Source organism: Lissotriton helveticus, chromosome 2_2 (assembly GCF_964261635.1).
Source record: "Lissotriton helveticus chromosome 2_2, aLisHel1.1, whole genome shotgun sequence".
NCBI classification, from domain to species: domain Eukaryota; kingdom Metazoa; phylum Chordata; class Amphibia; order Caudata; family Salamandridae; genus Lissotriton; species Lissotriton helveticus.
The window spans coordinates 16,326,580-16,347,299 of NC_136060.1; the positions used below are offsets into that span (position 1 = coordinate 16,326,580).

Sequence of the window (20,720 nt, forward strand, 5' to 3'; positions counted from 1 at the left end):
AAAAGCAAAAAAAATCCCAATAGCGCAAAACCGATATACTGAAGAGTGAATTAAAGTGGGCAAAGGGGGTTTGGGAAACGGTAGCAAAGGTTTGTAGAGACATGGGAGTCCAGATGTGCCAGCAGAATTCACTAATTGAGATTGTCAAAAGGGATCTAAGGACATTAGGGAAAGAATTATCCTGAGACCAGGACTGACGGTATCTGGAGGGGAAAAAAATCTGTGGGTTTTATGATTAACTCATGGCTAAATGAACAACAATACCTGCAAGTAGATGCACTACTCAGTCGTTGGCTTAGAACTAAACTACTAAGACTGAGAATTGGAAGGAATCCCTGCAATGCCAGCGAGGGGATAAAAAGGGCTATGATCGATACTAAACGGAAGTTTACCTGTATCTTAAGCACAAAATGCGATATTTTGCACATACTTTTAGATTGTTTTAAGGTCCTTGCTCAACAGGAAATGTGTTTGCACCCAATGTTCTTAAAATACGATATTGAAAATTGTGCACAAGCTGTAGAACTGATAACCGAAATTTGCACTTTGGATATGACACGTGTCGTTTGGAGGCTTATGCTCCAAGTTAAAAAAGTTTGTCAAAATGCATAGAGTTGGAGCTTTGTAGAAAGCTTACGATTAAATATATCCTGCATAGAAATGCAGACTTTTAATGAATCTTGTATTTTATGGAATTTTATTTAAGATTTGACTTCTTTTATATACCTTATTTAAGAGAATGTATTTATGGAAGTTGAGATGTTTTATGTGTTTAAGGACCAATGGTCTAAATAAACATTCTTTTTGACTGACTCTCTTCGTTAGGGCCTGGCCTCTTTTTATCTTTTTCTTTTTGTTGCAAAAATTTCCATTTTCTTTGTGCTGAAGCAGTAAGGCCAGTGCATTTAAATGCAGATTTTGGCTAGCATCTCATCATCAAGGAACTCTCAGAACTTCGATTTCGACAGTGAATGCTACATCAAACTTTACACAGTATAAAAAAAAGTGTTTGCTTTTGTCAGTGCTTGTTTAGTATTTCCTTTCAGTTGAAAGGAGCAAAGAAAAAAATGTTTTTCCAGCTAATGCCGGGTTGAAAACTTCTTAACCGAGTTGTGGCACTGATGTGCTGTGAAATCACTTATCCACGACTCTTTTAACGGAAGTGCCGATTAATCATACTCAGGGGCGGTGGGTGACATTTGATAGTGATGGGGCGCAAACTGATTTTCATCCAGCACCGTAGCGAGCGAGCGCAGCGAGCGAGCTCGAACCCCAAAGGGGGGTTTGGGGGGGTTACCCCCTCCAAGAAAATTTTGAAAAAAAAGAAGAAAAATCGTGCATTTTCAAGCAAATTTGAGAAAGCAGTAAGGTTAATAAAGTAATTGTGAAAGTGCAGTTATTACATTAATAGATGGCATAACATAGGTAGCTGCTTATTCAGTATAACAACAGAGCTTCATACATTCTGTCCTATTACGCTCAGGTGCGGAATTCAGACTATAAGACTTTCATGAAAATCTCAGCTCTAAGGCCATATATAGGCCAACAACTGATTTTTCTATTTTTTGTTTTAAATAGCGAACTAGACCAGAGACGTCGGATGTCAAGAGCGCTTTACATGAGCACCAGTTTCGTTACATATAAAATGTCCTAAATAAAACATATAAAACAATCAACACCAAAAAAATTTATCATTAAAAAAGGCACAATGTATTATCTAAGGAGTCATGATATTGTTAGAACAAGGTTGAACGGCCTGTGAAAACACTGAAATATTTTGCCGAACAAATGAAATGGTCCATGTTAATTTCTTCTCCAGCTTTGGCAACCGCCTCTGACTAAGTCTCTTGATCCTATCTAAATACCACACTTCAGACGTTCACTCTTAAGGACCTCTTCATGAGAATGATTATGTGCTTTAGGCATGATGGTTCACAAGAAATAGAACTGATGAGATGTCTTCCACCTTGATCAAGTCAACCGCAAAACCGGTCCTCTTTCACAGCTATTATTTCTTTTAGCTATCGACCAACGTCTACAATACATCAATAACCACCCAGATATTACTGCCTTTAACTATAAATCACACACTCTCAAAGTGGCAGCATATGTGGATGATATTTTATTTTGTTGTGCCTATGAAGAAAAATCTATTCTAGTCCTTCTAGACATTATCCAAGAACAGTTACTCTCTGAACAGAGATAAAACAGACATTTTTCCACTTAACATGTTATGCCTCCAAGGCTTCATAAATAAGGTGTGCATCCACTAGCAACCTAAATTCATTAAGTGCTTGCGCATTTGGTTCTCCAGTGGCCTACTTAAGTCGGTAAGGCAGAAAGAGAAGATCCTATCCAATATTGAAGACCACTTGAAATACTGGTCTCCAAAGTATATATCTTGGTGGGGGAGAATGGAAACTGAAAATTATAATCACACCAACTGAACTTTTCCTCTCCAAAATGATGCCGAACAGACATCTAATTTCTTTCCCAATCTGGATAAAAAGTGCTGTTCCTTTCTTTGGCATGGGAATAGAACAAGAATCTCAATAAAAAGCTCTGCTCAGGGTAGAAGTCTAGAGGATATAGACTACCCAACTGGGACAACTGTAAGCCACCTTTCCTGATAAGGTGGGTCTCTCTACGGTTTTCTGAACCCTCAACTACCCACCCTATTTGGGTAGATATCAAGATGGACTTGATACTCCCGACTCCCATCATCCTCACTCTTAAAATGAGACCGCTCAGATCAGTTCAGACAATTCACATCCTACTTGATACAGCTACTGCTCTACTCGATACAGCTACTGCTCTACTCCAAACAGACAAACAAAATACCATTAACAAATCAAGCTTACAAGCATTCTTGCACAATAAGAGAATTAAAAATAATAAAATCATGTTATGGCCCTTCTGGATATAGAATGGCATTATGTTCATGAAAGATCTAGAAGTTTCAAAACACATCTCACCTTTGCAGAACTCCAAGCCAAAACATGCTCTCTCCAACATAGAATTCAACAACTTTCTGCCACTCAAAGAAATAATTCACCAGACAATTTGCTATGCAATAGGTCTCGCATTTACACAAGTTTAAGCTATTGGCATTGTAAATGGCAATGCTTTTTATTTATATTTTAAAAACCATAAAAGGCATTGTCATTTACAATGCCAATAGCTCAAACTCGCATAAATGCAAGACCTAGTGCATTGCAAATGCTTGTTTTAAGTGCACTCACCCTTTGTGCATACTGCTCCTCCCGCTGTTTTACTAGGCCCATTTTGTTTACCCAGGATTCTTACGTCGGGGTGGGGGAGTAGATTTCTATCCTTTCAGCGTTAATAACTTAGCAACCAACAATCCAATAAATAAGTAGTGTTGTTTTCTTCATGTTAAAATGATGGTGTTGGTTGAAATTCTGAATAATGTCACTTGTAGGTCAGGCTCAATTTGGACTTTTAGTTTTGTGCTGATTGAGGGGAAGATCTTGTCCCAGAAAGTACAAAGTATGTGGCACAAGAGCGTGACAGGCCAGTCCCCTCGTTGATGCCCACATCAAAATCATAGAGCTGATGTTGCTGGAAACATTTGATGCAAGCCGTGCAGGGTATAACAAGGTCCATTTGGAACAAAATGCCATTCTTTTAAAGTTCGCTCCTCGGATAGCTTTACGGGCCATAAGATTAGAACAACCCACAACAGCCTACGGTGAAATTAGAGCCAGTGCTGCAGCGTGATGCAAATAAAGATAAAGTACCTGGTGCCAGCTGCCCAAACATAAGCTAAAGTTGAAATAATGTGATAATTTTGCCTTCTCGATGCATAAGCATTCCCTTCACTCTTATTCAACGTGATCCCAGGATCAATGTGTGCAAAATTCACAATTAACAGTTTGTAAAAATGCAGAGTTCACAAGTAACACGTGAGTGAGCAATCAATGTGCACATCCTATTCATGTTAAAACAGAAGTATAAATCCATCCCTTCTTGCTTCCCTTACAAAAATTCTAGCATTTTAAATTGTGCCTATTTCCTTCTTTCCATCATCTGGAGTGAATCCGTGTGCATGTACCTGCTCACATTTCTTTAGCTCACATAAACGCTCTGCTTTCAAGAAAAAGGCCAATTCAAATGTTTCTTTAAGACATTTAAGTGCTAAACTGTCTAATCTGTCTCTCTGACACATTTTTTTGTTGTAATGGTCTTTCTCTGCTACTACCTCGAGAAAACAGCTTTGTGATGTCTACAAGTTGATAACAAATTTGATTAAGTGTGTAACCTGCTCCGTGTGAGGCTCCATAGACACACGTTCAATGCCAGAGCGCTTACATATTACTGAAGAAGGTTTTAAATACCTAGGTCTATACATCTCTACCAATGTAGCAGGCTGCCTCACCCATAACATTAAGCGTGTCCTGGCAGAATTTCGAGAGGATGCGGTCACATGACGGTGTCTTCCCCTGACGCTATTAGCGAAGACAGCCATGTATAAAATGTTAACGCTTCCCAAACAATTTTATATACTCCAAAACACATATTGTAAAATTCCGGAAACGGTTTTTAAGGCTATAAATGAGGAGCTACGCACATTCCTACAGGATGGCACTGCAAACCCTACAGCGCAGTCAGTATAATAGAGGCATAGCTCTGCCAGATATTCAAGCCTACTACAGGGCGGCACATCTAATAGTAATTAACGAATGGGGTCATGCTTCGAGAGACCACCCACGCCTTAGAGAGACTCCAATTCCAGAAACACTCCTGTCTGCATTACATATATGGGGGAGCTGGGAGGCGAAGCCTGTTATCAGCGACACAGAGGACGATTGAAGTCTGGAGAGGGGCAGAATGGCAAATGAACTGGGATAAAAAATTAACTAGGTCCAAACCTGATTGTTTGCGTTCCAAAATAGACCGTGGTTCCTACGTGCATACCACGTTCGATGCTTTGCACTGCTACCTCACGCTCCTACTGCTACATGGTTAAGGTGCAGGTCGGCATGAGGCTGGCACTCTAGCGATGTTAGGATAAGGTCCTGACTGAGTCTGACTTCCCTTTCTGCTGGTAATGGTTCGTCCCCATTTACGTACGGCAATATTCAGATTAGGCCCTGCTGGTGACATGTGGCTTCGGAATCGCAGGAGTGAGTGTTTCACACCTTGGCACCGGGGCCCGACTCCAAGGTGTGAAACAATAACACTCGTGCGATTCCGAAGCCACATTTTTCACTCCAAGCCACGGTCTAATATCTCTCAGTCTCGGACCGGGGAGACAAGCAGCAGTGCACTGTGAGTGAGTGTGCAGAGCTGCAGATGTGTGTGCGTGAGTTTTTTTGGGGGGGTGGCATAGATCCAGGGGGTGAGGGGGTGTGAGGACGGTGAACGGGGAGAGACAAGTACGGGAACTGCGGCTTATCTGGGGAAACAAATCAATGCCCTTAAAATAATATAGTAACAGGAGCGGGGAGATAATGAAGTCAGCACATAAGCCAGCGGCCGCCTGCTGGGGTCGCACAGCTGAACACGGCCAGAGGGGGCATTTTCCCAGCGTTTTGAAACTTGTCGCGGTCCTGTGAGTGTGTTCGAGTGCGCGACGGCCATTGGAGAGCGGTACATCCTGCTGCGCGGGTTCAGTCCTGCCAAGTATCACGCATCAGCCGTGACACTAACGCATTTCAGTGTGGTGATCCGCATCACCGCACTGAAATGCGTTGTCACGCATTTGCATAGTGTCTGAGCATCAGCAAAGCAGCTGCCTAAAACTGCAATATTATGGAGTGTGGCTGGCAGCTAGCAGCGCGGGCTGCTCCTGCCGTTGGTGATGTAGCTGAGCTAGGCTGGGTGCTGCTAGGCAGCTCACTAGCTGCTACAATGCATCATAATTATGTCCGCTGCGCAGCTGTCAGCTCTCGCACTTTAGTGCACAAATGCTACTAATATCACAGGGTGGGGGGAGCAGTGAGATAAAGCTGGGTGATGTCACGTCCTGTTATCGAAGGCGGGAAGTTTGTTTTCGGAAGGAACAGTAAGCAGCAAGGGGCGGTTACTGGTCAATGGGCTCCGCAATCATGGTGCTCACAGAACTGGCCTTTCGCTCGTTCCGGGCCATCAAAAATCGCCGGCATTATGCCATTTAATCACGGAGCCAGTGAGCGCGTTTGCAGCGGTCGCTCACGAAAATACTTCTGTCACTGGACAGCAGACTGACTCCGAGGACAGGCAGGCTATGGCTCCTTGCAGCAGGAGCCTTCTTGATGTTTTCAGTTCCAGTGATCATGAAGGCCACTGCCAGGAGGAAGGCTGGCAACACGTGGTCTGGGTCAGGTGAGAAAAATACAATCTGGACCATTCATTTCGGCAGAGGCAACACGTGGGTGCGGTGCTGAGCCTGTTCTTTCAGAGCAAGGCACCTTCTCGACTAGAACTGTGCTGTCGGGTCATTGGCTGGCCACAAACCGTCACTGTGGCAGCATCTGAGCTTTGCCAGCCCCCTAGGTTAGGCATGAGTCGACCGCTTTGACAATCAGTGCTGTTCTGTTGTACTGAGGAGAAAGTGGCACAGTGCACACGTAGTGAGCGTTATCGGGAGGATGTTTTTCACGCCCGCCTCAACAGCCCCCACCCAGGTAAGCATTTCACAGCCGCCGGGGCAAAGGGCCTAAAGAAATGATTTACACCTCACTTTTCCCTATATTTGTCTCAAAGTCCAACATTTTAAGAGGTCTGTATTGGACATGCCTGAATTTTATGGATAAAAAGACACAACTGTTTAAGAATGAACATGCTACTGTTAGGCTAGTGATTTGGAAATTGTGCACCAATACAATAATGTACGTCTCGTTCAGCAGCAGAATATCACCGCATGCAAACATGTGATTTTGGAAAGTCTGAAGAGGAACATCCGGAAGCAGGAAGAGAGAGGATCAGATCTGTCTTCCGACATGCTTTTCAGTAAAGAAGGCCTTTTCTTCAACTTGGTTTTGCCTGTAACTCGCTCTTGTTTGACCAAATTGTGTGATCATGGGTGTTAGAAGCGGCAGTCTCTAGTTGGCAGAGGTATACACTTCTGACAAATAGGGACACACCTTTTCTAGTCAGGGCAAGGAGATCACACACTTAGATAACCCCTGCTCACCCCCTTGGTAGCTTGGCAAAGCAGACAGGCTTATCTCAGAGGCAGTGCGTTAAGCATTTATGACCACATACAGTAATAAAGTGAATACACTACAAATGGACACGACACAGTAGTATTATAAAAATATGGATTTTTATATAAGGTTTAGCACAAGACCAAATAACGACAAAAATATACCACAGTCTTAATAAATACTCTTGGAAGGAAAAATAATAGTTCAAGCACGGTTTCTTCTTAGCACAAAGTCTTTAGTATCAAAAGCAACTCTTCTTCTCTAAATCAAAGTTCTTGGCAACAATGTAACCCACACGGGAGTCACACGACGTCGAGGCAAAGTTAATCCAAAGGTTCGGCGTCGACCGCGAGGAGCGCTACGTCGAGCCCGGAGTCGCACAGACCCCAACAACACAGTACCTTGGAAAAAGTGAAGCACTCGATGATCAGCGGCGTCGAGATGTCCGGCGTCGCGTCTTCGGCGTCGATCGGGCCTCGGAGTCGGGGCGATCTGCAGCGGCGTCGACCGAAGTCAGGCGGGAGCAGCGCTCACGGGATGAAGCAGGATACGGCGTCGTCGATGTCGATGTTGCAAGAGTGAGCAGCGCTCACGGCGTCGAGAGGGCTCGAAGTCGATGCGATCAGCGGCGGTGCAGACACGGGGTCACTTGGAGCTGGAGCCGAACTCACTACTCACTGGCGTTGCTGCTGGCGTCGATCGGGCCCGGCGGCCGGCGTCGAGGAAGCGGGACACTGGAGCCGTTACTCACGATGTCGAGCTGGATTCGGCGGCGTCCGTCGGCGTCGAGATTGCTGGATTCTTTCAAAGGTGCTGGATTCACAAACTCCAGCAAATAGCACTTTAAGCAGATGAAGTCCTTTAGCCCTGTGACTTCAACAGGAGACTGGCACTCTTCCAGTCCTTGGAGATTTTCTCAGCAAAGAGTGAGAGTACACACAAAAGTTCCTCTCTCCTGGTTCCTTGGCAAAAATAAAGAAGCAATGCAGGATTCCCCCAACAAACAGCACTCTGGCAGAAGGGGTAGGCAGTCCTTAGATCAGCAGGCTTCTTGTCCTTGGTTCAGGTTTCCTTGTCAGAAGTGATCTGATTTCTTGGTTCAGGGGTCCTTCTCTTATACCCCTTTTTGGCTTTGATCCCTTTGTCCATGCAGGGGAATTTCCCCCCATCCTGGGTTTGTTGTGGGTGTTGCCAGGCCAGAGCACCTGGCCTATTCACTGGGCAGGGCAGAGTCCTCAGCCGCTCAGCAGGAGCGGAGCCAGCATTGTTACTGGCAGGGGCAGGGCCATCAGCTGCCCGGCAGGAGGCGGGCCAGGAAAGTCCCAGGCAAGCACAGAGTCATCAGTCGCCTGGCAGGGGGGCGGAGCCAACATTGTATCAGGCAGGGCAGGCTATCAAGAGCTACTCTCCCCTACTCTCAATGCAAATGCCCCACTCATCCCACACTGACTCATTCAGACTCTCTGGAGCCACCCAGCTCCTGTCACACACACACCAGAACCAGCAGAGACCGGTAGACAGTTAGACAAGAAAGTAGCTACTTTCTAAAAGTGCTATTTTCAAACACAGAGTCCAAAAACCATCCACACAAACGGATGCGTGATTAAACCCTGAGTTCAGGGATACCAAACTCGACATTGCACCATGCTCCCCGAGCCCGCTAGGATTATAACATTAATAATCCTGGCAGCCCATTCTAACTGATGGAGAGCAGGCTACCTTACAATAGTGAAAAACGACTATGGATGTAATTCACTATTAGGACATGCCAACCTTGTCAGGCTTGTCCTACCTTATGCTTACAATGCACCCTGCCCGTGGGCCTACCATAGGGGTGACTAACATGAAGTTAAGGGAAGGTTTAGGGACTGGCAAGTAGGTGTACTTGCGCAGTCCTCGTGACAGTCAGACTGCACGTGGTCTGGCAATGGCAGACCTTCAGACATACTTTTACTAGGCCGCTCTTGTGGGTGGCACAACATGTGCTGCAAGCCCACTAGCAGCATTTGTATTTACAAGCCCTGGCACTCCTGGTGCACTCTACTAGGGACTGACAGTAAACCAAATAAGCCAAACATGGAAGTCAATCAATACAGCAATTTCACATAGGGAGCACTTGCACTGTGGCACTAATCAGCAGTGGCACAGTGCCCAAAGCATATACCAGCAAAAACATCGTAAACAGAGGAGGCAAACAGAAAAAATGGAGGAGAGACTCATGCCAATGATGCCAGGTCTAACACGTGTCCCCTCCAGCTGAAATGTGGGGAGAACTACCCTTACCCTAGGGAGTCCTCATCACTAAGGCGGAAAAATCTGGACAGACCATCAGCATTGGCGTGATCTGTACCAGGGCGGTGTTCCACCGTGAAGTCCATCCCCTGTAGAGAAATGGACCACCTCAACAGCTTTGGATTCTCACCCCTCATCTGCATCAACCATCTGAGGGGCCTGTGGTCTGTCTGCACCCGGAAGTGAGTCCCAAACAGGTAGGGTCTCAGCTTTTTCAGTGCCCAGACCACAGCAAATGCTTCTCTTTCTATCGCACTCCACCTCTGTTCCCTGGGAAGTAACCTCCTGCTGATGAAGGCTACAGGTAAGTCTCGGCCCTCTTCATTCACCTGAGCTAGAACAGCCCCCACGCCATGCTCTGAAGCGTCCGTCTGGACAACAAATTCTTTCGAAAAGTCGGGTGCCTGGAGTATGGGTGCTGTGCACATTGCAGTTTTCAGGGTGTCAAAGGCCGTCTGACAGGCGTCAGTCCAGTTCACAAGTCGTGGCTGCTTCCTGGAAGTCAGCGAAGTCAAGGGGTGCACAATGTTACCATAATCCTTGACAAACCTCCTGTAGTAACCCGTGAGACCCAGGAAGGCTCTCACCTGAGTCTGGGTTTTGGGTGGTGCCCATGCCAGGATGGTATCAATCTTGGGTTGCAGGGGGGCCACCTTGCCGCTCCCTACTTGGTGCCCCAAGTACACCACTGAACCCTGCCCAATCTGGCACTTACTGGCTTTGATTGTGAGGCCTGCTCTGCGCAGGGCCAACAACACTTCCTGGAGGTGGCACAAGTGTTCCTCCCAGCTGGCGCTGAACACTGCGATGTCGTCCAGGTAGGCGGCACTGAAATCCTCCAGTCCAGCCAAGACCTGGTTGACCAACCTCTGGAAGGTGGCAGGGGCATTCTTCATCCCAAAGGGCATAACCCGGAACTGGTAGTGCCCATCTGGTGTGGAGAATGCTGACCTCTCTTTTGCCCCATCGGTCAAGGCGATCTGCCAGTACCCAGACGTTAGATCAAACGTACTAAGGTACTGGGCAGCCCCTAACCGATCGATGAGCTCATCAGCTCTGGGGATGGGGTGCGCGTCAGTCTTGGTGACTGAATTGAGTCCTCGGTAATCCACACAGAACCGAAGTTCCGGTGAAGCACCAGGCGCTGCAGCCTTTGGAACCAAGACCACGGGGCTGGCCCAAGGACTGCTAGAGGACTCAACCACCCCTAGGGCAAACATCTTGGAGACCTCCTCCTTGATGTATGCTCTGACCTTGTCAGTCACTCTGTAAGCCTTGTGCTTGACAGGAGTGCTGTCCCCGGTGTCTACATCATGGACACACCACTGAGTAACACCAGGAATCAAGGAGAACAGATCAGGGAATTGCCCCAACAAATGGCGACAATCCTGCTGCTGTTCAGGGGTCAGTGTGTCAGAGAGGACAACACCATCCACTGACCCATCTTGCTCTTTTGCATACAGGAGGTCAGGAAGAGGCTCACTCTCCTCCTCCATTCCAGCATCTGTAGCTAGGAGCATGCCCACTTCGGACCTTTCTAAGTGGGGCTTCAAACGGTTGACATGCAGGACCCGCAAGGGGTTCCTGGGAGACTTCAAATCCACCAGGTAGGTGACATCGCTCTTCTTCTCCACAACCTCGAATGGTCCAGTCCACCTGTCCTTGAGCGCACAAGGTTCCACAGGGGACATGACCCAAACTTTCTGTCCAGGCTGAAGCTCTACCAGAGTGGCCCTCTGGTCGTACCACCGCTTCATCTCCTCCTGGCTGGCCTCCAGATTTGCCTGAGCAAGATCCCTGAAGCGCCTAGTCTGGTTCCTAAAGGCCAGCATGTAACTGTATACATCCTGGGGAGGTTTCCTGGGAGATTGCTCCCAGCCTTCTTTGACCAGACTTAAAGGTCCTCTTACCGGGTGACCATACAAAAGCTCAAAGGGGCTGAACCCTAGAGACTTCTGTGGCACCTCACGGTAAGCAAACAACAGGCATGGCAAGAGGACGTCCCATTTACGCCTCATTGGTTCTTCAAGACCCATGATCATGCCTTTAAGGGTACGGTTGAATCTTTCAACCAACCCATTACCTTGAGGGTGGTAAGGAGTGGTGAACTTATAAGTTACCCCACACTCCTTCCACAGAGACTTCATATAGTTGGAAATGAAGTTGGTGCCCCGGTCTGACACCACCTCTCTGGGGAACCCCATTCGGGAGAAAACACCCATTAGTGCCCGTCCCACCACGGGGGCAGTCACTGTTCTGAGAGGGATGGCTTCCGGGTACCGTGTGGCATGGTCCACCAAGACCAGGATGAACCTGTTGCCCAGGGCTGTCTTGGGGTCCAGTGGCCCAACAATGTCAATCCCCACCCGGTCAAAGGGGGTACTGACCACGGGAAAAGGTTGGAGGGGAGCCTTCTGCTTCCGCCCGCTCTTCCCACTTGCCTGGCAAGTCTGACAGGTCTTGCACTGGATGTCTACATCCCTTCGCATCTGAGGCCAATAGAAATGGGTGACAAGCCTGTCATAGGTCTTGTCCTGCCCCAGATGTCCAGCTAACGGAACGTCATGAGCCAAACCCAGTAGGAAGGCTCTGAAGCGCTGGGGTACCACCAGCACACGGGCTGACCCAGGCTCAGCAGCCTTAGGCTCGCTATACAGGAGGTCGTTCTCCCAGTACACAAAATGTGACCCTGACTGATCACCTGAGGTTTGGGCTGAGGCCTGCTGCCTCATACCCACAAGAGAAGGGCACACTTTCTGTTCTGCACAGAATTCCTCCCTGGAGGGACCACCATCCTGCTGCCAATGGGTCAGCTCGGGCAGGTCTCCCAGTTCGGCAACTTGTTCACCTGTGGGTTCCAGGGCATCCCCCTCGAGGTCTGCCTCCTCCTGGACCACGGGAACTACGGGGGACGGTTTCCCGCGCCCCCTGCCTCTTCTCTTCACAGCTGGGTCCTGGGCCATACTTTCAGGCTCCAGAACCCCATCAACACCCTTACTTGCTGTCATGGATCGAGTGGTTGCACACACCCACTCTGGCACACCCAACATTTTCAAATGTGTCTCCCTCTCCACCTTAGCCCAAGGGGAGTCTTCTAAATTGTTGCCCAGGAGACAATCAACAGGCATGGCGGGCCTCACAGCAACCTGAAGAGTACCCGAAACTCCCCCCCATTCAAAGGAAACTTGAGCTACCTCACACTCTTTCTGGGAGTTGTCAGCAGCTATCACAGGGTAGAATGCGTGGGGAACAACCTGCTCTCTGGACACCAAGTGACACTTGACAGCTGTCACACTCGCTCCGGTGTCTCTGAGAGCTTCCACTCTATGGCCATTAATGGTCACCCACTGCCTATATTTTTTAGTGTTACTAGGCAGAGGGGGTGGCGGGACCAATTCCATGTCTCCTAGAGAGACCAGGGACATCTCTGCGGGACCCTCCCCACCATGGGCAACCATCTCTTCCCCTCCCAGAGCTACACTAGCCAACTGACGGGGTGGTGCACTGGGTAGTGCACCAGACTTCTTCAAGGGACACTGAGGGTCATAAAAACGGTGTCCTACCTGCTTACAAACGAAGCAGGTCAGGGGGCCCCTATGACCAGGTTTACCTGGCGGGGCCTCTGATTTCTTCACAGGGGGAGGCTGGGAACCTTTCCCTTGGTTCCCTTGGGGATTACTTTGGGGCCCTTTCTGGGACTCCTTCTGTTTACCCTTGTCCCCCCCACTCTTCTGCTGGGGACCCTGCCCACCTTTGGCTGAGTCTCCCACTGGACCCTTGTGGACCCTGGTACTGACCCAGCGGTCCGCCTCTTCAGCAAGTTTTCTAGGGTTAGATATCTTGCTATCAATAAGGTGCTGGCGCAGCTCTGGAAAACAGTTATTAGACAAGTGCTCCCAAGCAAACAAATCATAAAGAGCATCATAACTTTCCACTTTGCTGCCCTTTACCCAACCATCCATGGCTCTGCAAAAATATGACACATACTCCACCCACGTGGTACCAGGCAACTTCTTACATTCTCTAAAGGCCTGTCTGTACTTTTCTGGGTTTAGGCCATACCTTAACATTAAAGCATCTTTCATATGAGCATAAGACGTCCTATTCTCAACAGGCATGTCTAACAGGGTATCTCTTCCCTCATTCACAAAGCGACCCCACAACCCCGCTCCCCAATCCTTCTCAGGGACCCGGTGGGCCAACAATGCTAACTCATATGCTTTAAACCACTGACCAATAACCTCATTCTTCTGAAAATCTTTGATCACATCTTTGGGAAAATAAAACCTACTTTCTGCAGGCACAGATGGGACGCTGCCACCAGAGGGATTCAATTCTAACTCCTTAGCTTTGAGCTCCATGTCCCTCACCATTCTCTCACGCTCAAAAGCTAACTTCTCTCTTTCAAACTCTAATCTTTTGATCTCCAAATCAGCTTCTCTCCTGCCTCTTGCATTCTCTATCTCCAACTGCCCATTTATCTTAAGTTTTGCCATTTCCACGTTGTAGGCTCGCTCCTTCGCCCTTTCTTCTCTTTCTTCAGGGGAAAGACCTTTGGAGGAAACACTGCTGCCAGGAGGGGATACAGGCCCAGTCACGGGCACTTCCTCCTCCCCTTCCTCTGGCGGTACCACCACCGGGGCAGAGGGGTCTCTGGCCTCTAACCAGGCCTCCAATGCTTTGGAATAGTCTCCTTTCCGGGAGATGCCTTTGGTAGGAACTTGAAACTGCTTGCAAAAGTATTGCAGTTGCTTCTTTTCGTATGTCCCTATCTTGGCTCTATCAAATTCCTCCACAACAACAGCAACAGGGGCAGTGACTCCGGCGTCACTCATGGTCAAAACTGGCAGTTTCAAAAATCAAGCTTCAGGAAGAGCGGAGAACAAAAATAGAATATCCAACCAAAACAGATTGTGGCTGCGCTATGGTCTGCTTTCACTATGTAGCGCACACTAATCACTGCACATGGGTCATAAATGCAAAGTTCAAAATCCCACCGCTGACCCACCAATGTTAGAAGCGGCAGTCTCTAGTTGGCAGAGGTATACACTTCTGACAAATAGGGACACACCTTTTCTAGTCAGGGCAAGGAGATCACACACTTAGATAACCCCTGCTCACCCCCTTGGTAGCTTGGCAAAGCAGACAGGCTTATCTCAGAGGCAGTGCGTTAAGCATTTATGACCACATACAGTAATAAAGTGAATACACTACAAATGGACACGACACAGTAGTATTATAAAAATATGGATTTTTATATAAGGTTTAGCACAAGACCAAATAACGACAAAAATATACCACAGTCTTAATAAATACTCTTGGAAGGAAAAATAATAGTTCAAGCACGGTTTCTTCTTAGCACAAAGTCTTTAGTATCAAAAGCAACTCTTCTTCTCTAAATCAAAGTTCTTGGCAACAATGTAACCCACACGGGAGTCACACGACGTCGAGGCAAAGTTAATCCAAAGGTTCGGCGTCGACCGCGAGGAGCGCTACGTCGAGCCCGGAGTCGCACAGACCCCAACAACACAGTACCTTGGAAAAAGTGAAGCACTCGATGATCAGCGGCGTCGAGATGTCCGGCGTCGCGTCTTCGGCGTCGATCGGGCCTCGGAGTCGGGGCGATCTGCAGCGGCGTCGACCGAAGTCAGGCGGGAGCAGCGCTCACGGGATGAAGCAGGATACGGCGTCGTCGATGTCGATGTTGCAAGAGTGAGCAGCGCTCACGGCGTCGAGAGGGCTCGAAGTCGATGCGATCAGCGGCGGTGCAGACACGGGGTCACTTGGAGCTGGAGCCGAACTCACTACTCACTGGCGTTGCTGCTGGCGTCGATCGGGCCCGGCGGCCGGCGTCGAGGAAGCGGGACACTGGAGCCGTTACTCACGATGTCGAGCTGGATTCGGCGGCGTCCGTCGGCGTCGAGATTGCTGGATTCTTTCAAAGGTGCTGGATTCACAAACTCCAGCAAATAGCACTTTAAGCAGATGAAGTCCTTTAGCCCTGTGACTTCAACAGGAGACTGGCACTCTTCCAGTCCTTGGAGATTTTCTCAGCAAAGAGTGAGAGTACACACAAAAGTTCCTCTCTCCTGGTTCCTTGGCAAAAATAAAGAAGCAATGCAGGATTCCCCCAACAAACAGCACTCTGGCAGAAGGGGTAGGCAGTCCTTAGATCAGCAGGCTTCTTGTCCTTGGTTCAGGTTTCCTTGTCAGAAGTGATCTGATTTCTTGGTTCAGGGGTCCTTCTCTTATACCCCTTTTTGGCTTTGATCCCTTTGTCCATGCAGGGGAATTTCCCCCCATCCTGGGTTTGTTGTGGGTGTTGCCAGGCCAGAGCACCTGGCCTATTCACTGGGCAGGGCAGAGTCCTCAGCCGCTCAGCAGGAGCGGAGCCAGCATTGTTACTGGCAGGGGCAGGGCCATCAGCTGCCCGGCAGGAGGCGGGCCAGGAAAGTCCCAGGCAAGCACAGAGTCATCAGTCGCCTGGCAGGGGGGCGGAGCCAACATTGTATCAGGCAGGGCAGGCTATCAAGAGCTACTCTCCCCTACTCTCAATGCAAATGCCCCACTCATCCCACACTGACTCATTCAGACTCTCTGGAGCCACCCAGCTCCTGTCACACACACACCAGAACCAGCAGAGACCGGTAGACAGTTAGACAAGAAAGTAGCTACTTTCTAAAAGTGCTATTTTCAAACACAGAGTCCAAAAACCATCCACACAAACGGATGCGTGATTAAACCCTGAGTTCAGGGATACCAAACTCGACATTGCACCATGCTCCCCGAGCCCGCTAGGATTATAACATTAATAATCCTGGCAGCCCATTCTAACTGATGGAGAGCAGGCTACCTTACAATAGTGAAAAACGACTATGGATGTAATTCACTATTAGGACATGCCAACCTTGTCAGGCTTGTCCTACCTTATGCTTACAATGCACCCTGCCCGTGGGCCTACCATAGGGGTGACTAACATGAAGTTAAGGGAAGGTTTAGGGACTGGCAAGTAGGTGTACTTGCGCAGTCCTCGTGACAGTCAGACTGCACGTGGTCTGGCAATGGCAGACCTTCAGACATACTTTTACTAGGCCGCTCTTGTGGGTGGCACAACATGTGCTGCAAGCCCACTAGCAGCATTTGTATTTACAAGCCCTGGCACTCCTGGTGCACTCTACTAGGGACTGACAGTAAACCAAATAAGCCAAACATGGAAGTCAATCAATACAGCAATTTCACATAGGGAGCACTTGCACTGTGGCACTGATCAGCAGTGGCACAGTGCCCAAAGCATATACCAGCAAAAACATCGTAAACAGAGGAGGCAAACAGAAAAAATGGAGGAGAGACTCATGCCAATGATGCCAGGTCTAACAATGGGCAAATAATTTATTTCACCGAGCTTTCTTCTATTCATTATCACATTTGAGAGCACATTCAAACTTGTGAGCTCTGGGTTGTGCGCTGTAAAAATATTTTTAATAAACTGTACTATGGTGAATCGCATTTGGCAGAGCAGATGTGTTGCAGAGTAAGACCAATGGTGGCAGCTGTTACATTTCCCGAGTTGCTAAATTAAAGAAGCCAGTTCAGGAGCTCAGCAATCACGTTATATTATTGTGAAGGAGAGTTGTGCTTCTTCTCAGGCGTCTGGCTAGTTAACAAACCAAGGGGCCCTGGCTGCCCGTCCTAGATGAGAGCTATGCAGCCACCTACAACCTGCTACTTATCTCTCAGCACTTTGGGCAGCTCACTTGCCTACCCTGACCAACAACCTTGGCGAAGACGCTCGTTGGGCTTCTGATGGCGCATGAGGTGAGAGTCCAGCAGAGCACAGAAGGTGAGTGCTGTATTATCCTGGAGGGAATAATCATGGTCTTTCAGAGTGTGCTTGAGGGGGTAAAAGACATCACATGGCTTAGAGAGAAAAATGCACTATAACTATTTTGCTCTTTCTTCTTCAGGTAACCATATATAAAACTAACCACAAAACACTTTAAATGAAAGATGTTCATAGATGATGCAAGTTAAATAAGTTTACCTTATGAACCTCAACTGATTAATACAATCACTGTAGGTTGTGTGTATAACTAGAGAGAAACCTATTTGAGCCCTGTTTGGTGCTGTAGGCATTACTGACTTCTGTATTCATAGTGCTATGTGGTCCTAACCAGCAATTTAGGCACTGTGTGAATATGCAAAAGTCGTCTTAAAAAGCAGCTGTCGCTTAGTGACTTATTATTTCAAGGATTTTTCAACAGTTTCCAGATTTTTTTTAGAGCTTCTCATTGCTCAAAAGTGTGTACTTTCTGATGTTAATGTCTTTCTGTGTACTAATTTGCTTGGTGTTACACACAAAACAGCAGTTTCTAGTTGCTCAATTGGGTGCAAATTCAAATATTTATAAGTCTCCTTGTATTCAGTGCTTGATTTCGCTCGGGAGAAAATGTCACTCATAGTCGTTGAATGTCACTCATTATTACACTGAAATTATGAAATTGTCACACATAAGCAATCTGAAACCTTGGCAGCTATGCGGGTTTCCTTCCCTCCGGGACGGTTCAGAGGAGGTGAGGTGAGGGGGCGCCACCGCGTGCCCCCTTCTCACCTTCCCTCCCGGGCCTCAGACAATGGAAGTCCCCGGTCGTCCTCTTCGCCGGCGAATCCTCCCCCCTTGCCCGGCTGTCACACTGGGCCATTTTTCCACATTTGCGGGATTACGGGCACTTTCGCTCAGATCTATGTGTGCTGCCCGCGCCCACAAAGAAACACTTGGCTGGGGGATTAGTGGGACTGGAACAGCTTCACATATGTCCAGTTCAGGCAATTGGTATTCAAAGCTTTGCACTTTCAAATGCCACCAGGCGAGAGAAAAGGGGCCCAAGAGCCCGCTTAGCATCTCTGAACCGTCAGGAGGGGGAGAGGTGCTTTTTATTAGGGTTTAAAGCTGCGTGGTGGCTGTGGGTAAACAAAGTCTTCTATCGCTTTAATCCGCCACGGTTCGATGGTTCTTGCACAGCCAATCTGGGCCTCCGTGCTCCAAGCAAATCAAAGCAAGACGTCTATGTGACTGACAGTCTGGTTTGGGAAAGATTGTGGCCAGCTCGTGGCTGAGAAGAAGAGAACACGTCATATAATTCTGATGTTATTTATTTTCAGACTATATGTTCTTTGAAACAAATAACCAACCAGGGCTAGCAGCGTCCAAAGTTCAAATCGTAATGAGGGACGTGTGTGTTCATTCACTTAATTAGTATAATGGTTTTCTGCACTTTGAATTTTGAATGCTCTTTCGAACATATGTATGGCAAACACAAGGTAGAACGCACCAGTATACATCGTTGCCGAAAATCAAAGACAGTGCTCATAGACATTTCTACAACAGGCTGGCACGTCTTGGATAACACAGCAGACAGCAAATGATCACTTTAAGGGTATTTCACAACACACCTTTGACCATCATAACTCACATTGTAACATGCATCACCAGTCCTTTCCTGTCACATGCTTTTCCATCCTAAGAAGTAAATGAGGAGATTTACTGCCCAAAAACATCTTAAAACCCCAGGACTGGACGGAATCCTCTGAGATGTTTTTCGATCTATTTTATTATGGGCCAGACTTCTAAAAAACGCATTTAATTCAGACCTGAAACTTGGGAAGGTCGCAAGTGAGGACGGTGAACGGGGAGAGACAAGTACGGGAACTGCGGCTTATCTGGGGAAACAAATCAATGCCCTTAAAATAATATAGTAACATTTTTAACAATGTTAAAGAAGGATCCATTCGCATGATGTTAATCATTTGGAGCGAGGGACGGTTTCTGAGCGCTCCTAACTTCGGCGATAATGAGAGTTTGGGCCCGAGAGGGCAAATCTTTTTGCGATCGTGTAATTACAGATTCTGCTTCAGATTCTGCTTCCTGCAAGTGCATAATACTGTGCCGGACCTCTTACTTTAATAATTAATCGAACACCGGCACGAAGACAGGGAATCGACGATCTCTTCGTCTCTTCAGTCGGCGAGTGCGTGTCTCACAGAGAGGGATGACTCGGACGACTCCAGAGAGAGAGAGAGAGAGAGCAGCGCGCCACCGTTAGGAAACAAGTAACAACACGTCTAACGACGTGGGCACGCATGGCCAATCACTGAATGGGGGGGGGCACACACAGCACTCGCCCTCTCGCCTTCCAAACGACGGGGCGGCTAAAGCCGCACCCCCTGGCCCCTTCGGTCTGTCTCAGCGTCTACATGACGCTGACGCGCATGCTCGGGCAAGTTTCTGCCCATAATGCGCAACTCCGGTCCGACTCCACACAGTGTTTACTTGAAGTTTAAATGCCAGCCAGCCAGCCAGCCCCACCCCCTGTGCACTCCCTATTCCAGCGGGTGTGTCCCGGCCGGAACCCCCGCTGAAAGTGCTTTTATTATATTAACTTGGGAGCTCGTTGTGCCGCAGCAGGTGCGTCCACCAGGCTTAGCGGGGCTACGCCCCTACGCCCCAATGGACGCACCGCTGCTGATCATACTCATGACAGCACCCAAATGTTTTAGCATCCGGTGCTTGTGGTAAACCACTAAAGACACACCATTTGATGGGTGATTATGAAATAGACAAGGTGCTGTCATTCTTCACTCAGTTCCACGGGGGAGGAACAGACTGCAGGGGATTTGCATCTCAAACACATGCATTCAGTCGCTGCTCCTAAAGAACAGGACCTATGCTTAATCCACCCTACGTGAAGTTAAGAGATAGGAAGGTGTCACACCCCCCGTCCTGTTTGCATTTGAGAAGCACCTCGTCCGTCTGCCTGTCTTGGGTTTGATTGATGTACTGGCTCGAGATTAGATGCACAGCTGAAGCTCCAAAGATAAATGTTTGCCTCACTGTCAATCATATGAAAAATAGGCCGGCAACGCGTTCTTTGTAGTTTGGAGTGCAGAAGTGATTTAAAGCGCATAGAAGATGTGTCCCGCGCATTAGAGAAGATGCTCGAAACAGGACCATCTCTCCTCAAAACCTACCTCTGGTGGTAGTCAAGGTGTTTGAAAATTAGCATTCGTGTAGCGCTTCAAACTATGGGCGTCGCTCTGCCACGAAACCTACCTCTGAAGCGCTATACTAATGCTAATTTACAAACACCGTGAATACGAAACTACGGGAGTCGCTCCGCCACGAAACCCACCTCTGGTATTTAAGGTGTTTGAACATTAGCAGCATTTGTATAGCTCTTCATACTACAGGCGTGGCTTTGGAGCGCTGTGCCGTAAGAGGCT

General features: G+C 48.0%; 1 protein-coding gene and 1 long non-coding RNA gene across 3 annotated transcripts in view; one reads left to right on the plus strand and one right to left on the minus strand.

The window, feature by feature from the left end:
- The window catches only part of LOC144821234 (uncharacterized), a 381,583-nt gene extending 362,095 nt beyond the window's left edge, over positions 1 to 19,488 (minus strand). The window contains exon 1 of the long non-coding RNA XR_013608310.1: positions 19,400 to 19,488. This is a non-coding gene — a long non-coding RNA (uncharacterized LOC144821234). The remainder of the gene's footprint in view (positions 1 to 19,399) is intronic.
- Positions 1 to 20,720, plus strand: part of TENM3 (teneurin transmembrane protein 3) — a 1,441,545-nt gene that overhangs the window by 1,226,149 nt on the left and 194,676 nt on the right. The window lies entirely within an intron of this gene.